Source organism: Triticum dicoccoides, chromosome 2A (assembly GCF_002162155.2).
Source record: "Triticum dicoccoides isolate Atlit2015 ecotype Zavitan chromosome 2A, WEW_v2.0, whole genome shotgun sequence".
Classification (NCBI taxonomy): Eukaryota; Viridiplantae; Streptophyta; class Magnoliopsida; order Poales; family Poaceae; genus Triticum; species Triticum dicoccoides.
The window spans coordinates 607936512-607946089 of NC_041382.1; the positions used below are offsets into that span (position 1 = coordinate 607936512).

At 51.9% G+C, this 9578-nt stretch overlaps 1 pseudogene; it reads right to left on the bottom strand.

Annotated features, from left to right (window-relative positions):
• Nucleotides 1-201: 201 nt before the first annotated feature.
• Nucleotides 202-6855, bottom strand: LOC119355671 (annotated as a pseudogene).
• Nucleotides 6856-9578: the final 2723 nt, after the last annotated feature.

The window sequence follows — 9578 nt, forward strand, 5'->3', positions numbered from 1 at the left end:
GTTCATAACTGTTCACATGTTTGCTTTCGTAATATTTTTTTAATACGTAGTACTTTTTCTAATTAGAGTTGTTTTATCAATTGAAAGGGACACATTATTACCTTTTATGGATTAGAGACTAAAATTGTCTGTTTTAGACCGGCCGCTCGGGACGACTAGCAAGCAGCCGGCCGCTCGCTAGATCGGTCCAATGCTTTAATATGTGAAAACTGTGGTATCTAGTACCTGTAGTTTAAAATACCGTAGTTTTCCAATACCACAGTTTTTACACTGCTTTGTTGTCAAACACAGCCCGAGTTTTAGCAAAACCGTTGTTTTTTTTGCAGGAAAATCCCCCCGTAACAGCATCGAGGCGGAAATCTCAACGCACGGACGTCTCAAATCTCAACGCATCCGAGGAACCCCTCCAAGCTCACCGCCGACGACCCACGCGGTCCCTCCCAAGCGGCCGCCATCGCGCGCGCGATCACCTCCGCCTTCCTTCTCATCTCGCCGCCCTTCTCCGTCTCCCCCATCACCGTCCCCACGGCGTCGGCCACGGCCCCCATCGCCACCACCGAGCTCTCCATGTTCCCCCGCGCCACCTCCACGCAGACGCCCCACTCCACCACCAGCATCGCGTTGAAGAACTGCTCGGCCCCCAGCGGCCACCCGATCACCGGCACGCCGTGGCACAGGCTCTCCAGGATGGAGTTCCACCCGCAGTGGCTCATGAACGCGCCGGTGGACGGGTGCGCCAGGATCCGCATCTGCGGCGCCCAGCCGCGCACCAGCAGTCCCCTCTTGGCCCCGGCCGTTCGCTCCTCGAAGCCTGCCGGGAGCCACTCCGGCCTGAATCCGTCCTTCGCGTCGAGCCCCAGCGGTGGCCGGAGGACCCAAAGGAACGGCCGCCCGCTGGCCTCCAGGCCCAGTGCCAGCTCCGTCATCTGATCGGCGTTGATGCTGTTCTGCGAGCCGAAGGATATGTACAGGACCGAGCGCGGCGGGTGCGCGTCCAGCCACCGGATGATGCCGGCATCGTCATGCGAGTCCGACGGAGTCGTCGGCGCCGCGAGAATCGGCCCGATTGGCCATGGCTGGACGCCGAAGGTCCTCCTGAGCATGTCTAGGCCGGAAGACTCGAGCTCTTGGACGGTGTTGACGAGCACCGCATCGGTCTTGCGGCAAAGCGGGATGACCCGCCGGAAGAAGGCCGACCAGGGATCGGACCCGGTCGCCGCGAGCATGTACCGCGGGATCTGCGTGCGGTGGAGGACGACGGTGGGGAAATCGGACAGAGGGAACTCGTCGCCGGCGGCGAGCCTGTGCGGCAGGTGCTCCCACACGGAGAAGAAGACGGCGAAGCCGAAGGCGCCGCCGGTGAGGAAGACCGCGTGGAACGCGCGGTGCGCGCGCGCGACGTCCGCCGTCCAGCCGAAGAAGGCGTCGGCGACGATGCAGACCGGGGACCGGATGCCGGAGACGAACGCTTCCAAGGCGGGGCGGAGGGACTCGGACGCCTGGAAGAAGGTGATGAACTGGTGGACGTGGAGGTCGGCGAGGGAGTCGGCGCCCGGAGGCAGGCCGTGGTCCGCGGGCGCGAACGGGAGCGCGTGGAGGCGGATAGGAGGGTTGGTGGGCGGGAGGGAGATGGAATCGAGGATGCGCGCGGTGGAGACGAGGGTGACGGTGATGCCCGGGCGCAGCTCGTGGAGGAGGCCGGCGAGGCGGAGGAAGGCGGGGATGTGGCCGCGCGCGAGGAAGGGGAAGAGGACGACGTGCGGGTCCCGGCTCCCTGCTTCCTCTGCTGCCATGGTAGATTGGTAGTGGTCTGACCTCTGACGGGTGTGGCTTGTTCGGTGGAGTAGAGTGACCCTGGAGGCACCTTGAGGAAGTTCACTGCCGCTAAAGCACATTCATAAGCTCAGAAAGTTAAGATAAAAATTGCACCGAGGAAGCTCAGATACAACTCAGCTGGGAGTGTCACAAGTTCAGAAAGACCATGTTGTTCCAGCAAAAGCACATTCATATTTCAACATTGAGAAATCTCAATACTAAACCCAAATCTAAGCAAGAGGCACAGCGCCACGTCCAGGGAGGAACCCTGTCTGAACTACTCGGGGTTACTGTCTGGACTCGAGACTACCTTCTTCATCAGAGAGGCTAACATACATACACAATCCCACTGTTATCAGTCAGTATTATTTATCCCACTAGAAAACAATTGACAGAAAGAATGAGTGCATGCTCCCAACATCCCCACCATAAGCAACAGGGGAAAGGGAGCAACTGGTATTGGTTGCCTTTCACTAACTGAACTTATATATATAAATACATCATGAGCTATCCTTCTTCGAAGAATTATCAGAAGCAGGCGACGACGCCGAGCTCGCCCGGGCCCTATCTTTGGACTCGCTTAACATAACTACAACATGCCGCATCGGCGGTCTCTCGTACGGCGACAGGTTACTACATAGCAGAGCAATTTTCAAGACCTCGATCATATGATCGACGACGGCTTTATCTTCCAAATCAAGATTACTGTCAAATATCCCTGGACCCAGAGAATTGTCCCTGATGTAATTTTTGGCCCATGTTACCAGATCACCTCCCAATTCTATCGGTTGCACAGGCGCACGGCCGGTTAGCAGCTCCAACAGCACGACACCATAGCTGTATATGTCAGATTTCTCAGTCACCTTCATGGTGTACGCATACTCTGATCAAATGAAAAGAACTGGATCAATACTTTGTTGACCATTCATCGCTTAACTACAGATTCAAGTTAAAAAAAAGCATATAGGGCAAGATAGCAGTGACATGCAAATGGAATTTGCTTTGTAGGATGTGGAGAAAACTTAAGACTCACCTGGTGCAATATAGCCATATGAACCAGCAATTGCAGACATAGACTTTGAGACTGGCATGTCAATTACCTTAGCCAACCCAAAGTCACCAACATGAGCTTCAAAGTTGTCATCAAGTAAAATGTTATTTGACTTGATATCACGGTGGATGATCCGAGGCTTGCAATCATGATGCAAGTATGAAAGCCCTTCAGCTGCCCCAAGGGCTATCGTGAAGCGTGTCTCCCAATCGAGTGAAGAAGAAGATTCTCCGTGAAGTAGCTCTCCAAGGCTGCCTCTTGGCATGTACTCATACAACAAAAGGTTTGCACCCTGGTGATAGATGAAACCGTACAGCTTCACAATGTTACGATGTCTTATCTTTCCAAGAGTCATGATCTCCGCACGGAAGCTGTTATCCGTGTTGCTTCCTTCCCTGTTTGAAGCCAACTTCTTTACCGCAATTATCTGCCCAGGCTTCAGGACGGCTTTGTACACAGTCCCACAAGCACCCCGTCCAATGACACAACTATCATCAAAATTATTTGTAGCAGAGACCAGTTCCTGAAATGTATACGCATCCTTCGCAGAAACAGGAATGTTAGACCCAGCAGATAGAATTTGCTTGTCTTGCAAAGGGGCTACTGTTTCTAATGGTTTCCTCATATGGTGCAAAAGTATGGCAATAAGAATAAGTGATACTCCTCCAATAATGGCGGCAATAATTGCTATGATCTTGCCCATAGGACGACTGACCGAGTCGGATGCCTGGGAAGAGGAGGGTGACTCAGATCCACACTTGCCAAGTTGTCCACCACAGAGTCCTCTGTTTCCAATAAAGCTGGTCACAACCATGTTGTCAAAAAGCGGCACAGGGGGAAGAGTACCGGTGAGATTATTGTACGAGACATTGAGCTGAAGCAAACTTGACAGGTTTACAAATGTATCTGGGATTTCACCTGTCAGGTTGTTATTATTGAGAAACAAACTTTCCAATAATGCAAGACTGCCAAGCTCTGATGGTATATTCCCAGAGAGATTATTATAGCTCAAATTCATGGCAATCTGCAAGCTTGAGAGCAGCCCCAGCTCCTTTGGTATTCCACCAGAGAATTGATTGCCACCAATCTGCAGTGCTGTCAAATGTGAAAGTTTACCAAGAATAGGTGGCATCTGCCCAGATAGCCTATTATCAGCGAACGAGAGAAGCTCCAGTTGAGGCAGTCTACCAACTTCATTTGGCAATGAACCTTCAAAGCTATTCTGGCTGAGATCAAGACGCTGCAATGTTGTACAATTGAAGATCTCCAGTGGTATGCTTCCTCCTAGCCTGTTAGATGAGATATTGAAGACGACAAGCTTTGACAATTTCCCTATTTCTCGGGGCAACTCAGATGTGAAATAATTATTTGCAAGGTTAAGCCTCTGCAGAGCATTGCAGTTCCCTATCTGAGGAGGAATAGGGCCATTGAACTTGTTTCGAGCCAGCTCGATTGTTGTCAAATTCACCAGATTGCAGAGATCAGTGGAGAAGCTTCCTGTCAGACTGTTGTCACTGAGACGAAGCTGCACCAAGGATTTACAGCTGGTGATTCTGTGAGGTATGTTTCCAGTCAACTTGTTAGACCCTAGATTCAACAAAATAAGGTTTGACTGCCTACAAAGATCTCTAGGTATCTGCCCTGTAATGTTGTTGTTTGAGAAATCCACCACCCACAGTCGACTGTAAATGCCAAACCTTGGAGGTATGTCCCCTGATAGCATATTGTTGAAGAGTTGCAACTGGATTAGCTTGGTCATGTACTGAAATCCGGCTGGAATTGGGCCAGTGAGTGAATTGATCGAAAGATCAAGCTTGCTCAAGTTCCTCAATCCACACAACTCACTAGGAATAAAGCCAGTAAGCTGATTCTGGAAGAGGTAGAGTAGATACAACCCTGGTATGTTGCCCAACTCCTTTGGTATCCCTCCCGTTAAGAAATTCTCTGAAAAATCAACCTCCTCTGCAAAAGAAAGCTTCCCAATTTCAGATGGAATGGTACCATTTATCGAATTCCTGTAAAGATACAGCTTCTCAAGATAAGTAATGTTCCCAATTGTTGCAGGTATAGGACCAACCAGATCATTATCATAAAGGGCAATAGTCCTGAGATTTGTACAATTCCCGATCTCTGGAGGAAGGGGGCCAGAAAGCTGATTTCCCCACAGGATGAGGTCTGTCATGAGACCCAATCTCCCAATCTCTTTTGGCAAAGGCCCTTCCAACTTGTTCTGCGCAAGACCAAACACGGTCAGGTTGCGGCATTCGCCTATCTCGGCAGGAATGCTGCCAGATATAAGATTCTGTCCCAGCCGGATGGTCTTGAGGTGCTTGAGCTTGCCGACCGAATGCGGTATAGAACCGGAGAGATTGTTACTGTACCCCACCAAGTCTTGAAGTGATGACATGTTACCAATCTCATCAGGTATTGGACCATGGAGCCTGTTATTGCACAGATTGCATCCGGTCAGCATGGCCAGCTTCCCAAGCTCAGGGGGGATTGTACCATCAAAATTGTTGTTATTCAAGTTGAGCAACACCAGTTTTGAGCAATTCCCGATGTCCGGAGGGATGGCACCAGAGAACTCATTGAAGGACAGATCGAGGCTAGTCAGCTCGGTAAGACCGCCAATGCCGGGGCCGACGGTGCCCGACAGGTTCATGTTGCTGACGTTGAGAGACACCACTGCTAGCCTCGACGACGAGGAGGAGGAGGAGCAGTTGACACCACTCCACGCGCACGGCGATGGATCCTTGGGGTTCCAGTTGTCAAGGTGGTGGTAACTGTCAATCATCTGGCTCTTGAGCGCCAGGAGAAGCCAGCCCTCATGGCTCAGCCCCTGGCAGCCAGAGGCCAGCAGAAAGACCAGCACCACGCCGAGTTGCAAACCCCAGGACGCGGATGCCGTCCCAGGGCCCATGCTATCTTCACTTCACGAATCAACCAATGCTCAGAGCCGAACAATGAGAAGAACAAGTGCTATAATCTTGTGCATCTCCGCGGCTTGCAGACTTCCTGAAACAGAATGCAAGCAGGGAATTGTAAGAACATGCCGCAAGAGAAATGCTTCTAATCAGGAAAGATTCTAACAGCGTAACTATCTGTCTATCTGCAGGAAACTAAGTAGTACTCTGTTTTGCTTCCCCTTCGTTTTCAGAGAAATGGACACTGAAAACGTTAACACGACAAGCCGAAACAGGAATGAAAGCTATACTAAGAATCGAATTCGGGAGCGAACTGAGCAACTCCAAATCAAGAATCTAGCACCGGGAAGAATCGCTGAAAAGCGACGAGAATCGAATCACCCGCCTGAAAATAATGCTTACTCCTGATTCTCAGGCTCGGACCAGTCGAGGGAACCCGGAACAGGAGTAGCCTGCTAGCAATCGCACCATATTTGCAGAAAAAGATGGAACACCCAATAAGAACCGTGGAGGGACCGCTGCGACCCCCTCAAATCGCGGGAGCCCACGGCCCGTCGGACGGAGGGACCCAGCCAGGAACAGCACCGCCGCGCACCACCACCGCCGAAACAGATCTGCGAGCAAAAAGAGCGGGCCTTTCACTCCGCCCGGAGCGAGCGAGCGAGCTGCGCGCAGTAACTAACGTCACCCCCACCCTCACAACCACAAGGCGGCAGCAGCAGCAGCAGCATCACAAGAGGGAACAGCACCGCGCACCAGAGGGCGCATTAATGCGGACGCACGCACGCAACAAGAGCGAGGGAGGCCTGCCAACTCACCGCGTTTTCGGCCGCGCTTCTGGCACGCCCAGTCCCGCCGGCGCCGGCGCCGGGCTGCGTTAGAGCGTCGACTCACTGCCGCCGCCGGGCGAAGAACAATGAATGGGCGATGGAGATGCGCCGCCGCGGAGTAGAGAGAGAGGAGAGGAGGAGGCGGTGTGATGACGGCAAGAGAGCTAGCTAGCTGGCTAGGGGGGAGGAGGGGGAGAGAAGGTGATGGAGGTGGTGGTGGTGGTGGTAGGGGAGGAGGGAGGGGGGGTGGAGAAGAAATTGGGTCGGGCCGGGGGCGGACGGGAGGAAATGGCAGGCAAGCACGCTCGCGAAGCGTAGCAATCGCGGGCGGTCCCTCGATCTAGCCTAGCCTCGCCTCGGTCCCTTCGCTTTCCCTTGCCCCTTCTCTTTGCTTCGATTGCTTTGGCTGGAGCTTGCTTTTCGTCCTCATCCGGGCGGGCCCACCCGGCACTTTTGAGCTGGGCTTTTCTATCCCTCCCCCAAGGCTGGTCACAATGAGCAAGAACATAGTCTAGTAACTTACACACTTTCCTAGACTATGTTACTACCTCCACAGTAGGTAGGAACATTTATGTAGTGTCATGCAACAATGTATTTATTAGGTTATAGACTCATCGTTTCTTGGAGTGTGTGATGTTCCAGTAAGGGCATCTCCAACAGGTTGTATGTTAGTCTTGTTGGTAAAATGTCCATGTCATCAACCAACAAGCTATCATACATCTACTCCAATGGGTTGTATGCAAGCTATTCAATAGATGGTGAAAAAATAAACGTGGTTGCTCTCTACTTCACCTTGGAGCTTGTGCAAAGATTGTTGGTTAATCTGCATACAATTTTGCTCTCTTTTCACATTTAATACATGCCACATCATCACTATGTCCTATGTGGTAAATTTACCAACACCTATCTTATAACTGTTGAAGATGCCCTAACTTAGCTAGTTACTACAAGCACCTCTCTCTTTATTAAATATGTGACACATAAGCAAAGTTGTATTGAAGTGTGTGATGTTACTCCTAAATTCCTCTTCATTGTGACCAGCCTAATTCTAGTCTTTAATTTCTCTTGTTTGCTTCTGGCTTTTAATTTGGGTGCCGGGGTTTGGAGTTAAGTGCTTGCTAGGGTAGGAGCGCGTACTCCCATGTGTGTACTGATAAGTAGGGTAGGCAGGTGCCCTGCTGGTTGGTTCGGGAGAGCAGTACGTACTAATCATGCTGGCTTGGTTGTGACAAAACAGCGCTAATCATACGTACGTACGTCTTCCACGCGTGTCTCCACGGATTAGCACGGGGAGGTTTGGCTAATTGGACTGATTGGTTTTTTGTCCTGTCGTGGGTGATGGATGGCTCACGGGTGAGCTCAGCCGCCGCGTCTACGTAGGAGTACGTGACTGCACGGGTTGCTGGCCGGCCCTGTACACGTCGAGACACGGAGAAAGGCAGATGCGCACGCTTGCGACCACCACGACGAAAAGCATCGCGTGTGCGTGTGATCAGATGCCCCGAGTTCGTTCGTTCGTTCGCCCTGCCCAACACCGTGCACTTTTCTTCCCGGTCATCGGATGGGAAATTCGCACGGTTCGCTTGTTCTGGCCCGTTCTACTACTACTAGGCTTCTAGCCTTGTACTATCAACTGGTTGGTTTCACCGTGGCTGGAGAGTACTAGTAGTAGCTAGCAGCGGTCGTCCTACTCGTACCTGGCCTTGGGGTGCGCGAGCGAGGTGGAGGGAGGGGGAGATCGCGCACAAAGGATGCGCCCTGCCTTTACGTGCGTGCAATGCAGCTATCTAGGTAGGGAACCGCTACGGCTACGTGGAGTTGCACGGATGGGCCGGGGTGCCTTCTACTTTACTCACCCTGCTCTCATCTTTTCTTTTCTTTTCTTCTCTTTTCTTTACCTGGATGGATGGATCGATCAGTGCGGCGTCGAGGACTGACTGAGCCAGGCACAAACCGCGGGAATCCGCCCCCGACAGTTGCACGGGTCGGCGGTTCACGTGCACGCCCAACTGCGCCGTGCGTGGACTCGAGGCACTGTTGCCAGCCCACAGAGAAGCTTCTCTCCTCTTCCTTCCCCTTGCCCGGGTTTTCCGGTGAAAGACGACCATCTCTACCAATCCAGCAAGAGGTAATAGCACACCAAGTCCACAAACTTGCACAAAATGTGGTGTTTTAGTCCAAAATTTATAAAATGTTACTGAGGACTCCACAAACTTGACACCCTATGTGATGTTTTGGTCCACAGCCACTCACAGCGTGACATGTGGCAGTCGAAGGGGTGGACCGGTCAGCTGTAGCAATTTTGCACAAAGGCCCCTGGTGTCCACTCGATTCAACCCGCACTGCACCCCGTCGCTGGTCCCGTTCCTCCCGTTCCCCCACCTCACCACCTACCGTTGATGTCCCCCTTTTCTCCTTCCTGTTCCCCATTCTCCATCCTCTCACTCTCCCTCTAGCTCTCTCTCTCTCTCTCTCCCTCCTATGTCGCCGGCAGCAAGGTCCCTTCCCCCATCCCCTCCCTTGAACATTTGCACAGCTCGTGGCCATGGTTTCCTGAAGCGATTATGGCAGTTCGTCCGACGCTGAGTCTGTCTGCAATTAAGTGCAGGTTAGGGTTTTCTTTGGGTGTGCATTGTTAGTTAGTAAATGAAGCTGATTTATTTTTGTTTTAGCTACCTGCCACCATATTGTGTGTGGAATGGAGCGGCCTGGCCACAGATCTGAGTTCTAGATGTGAGCATGAATGTGTGTGTGAGAAGCTGGTGGCATTTGAATCGGTGGATAGTGGGAGGAGATTCCTAGCTTGTGCACAGAAGGTTAGTAGCTCATTTGGTCAGTTTGATTCAGCAGTTTAGTTCTGGCAGTTAGATTCAGTGTTTGATTCATTTGGTCAGTTTGATTCAGTTGTGTTGACAGCTAGATTTAGTGCTTATGTTGTTGTTTTTGCTTCTGTCAGTT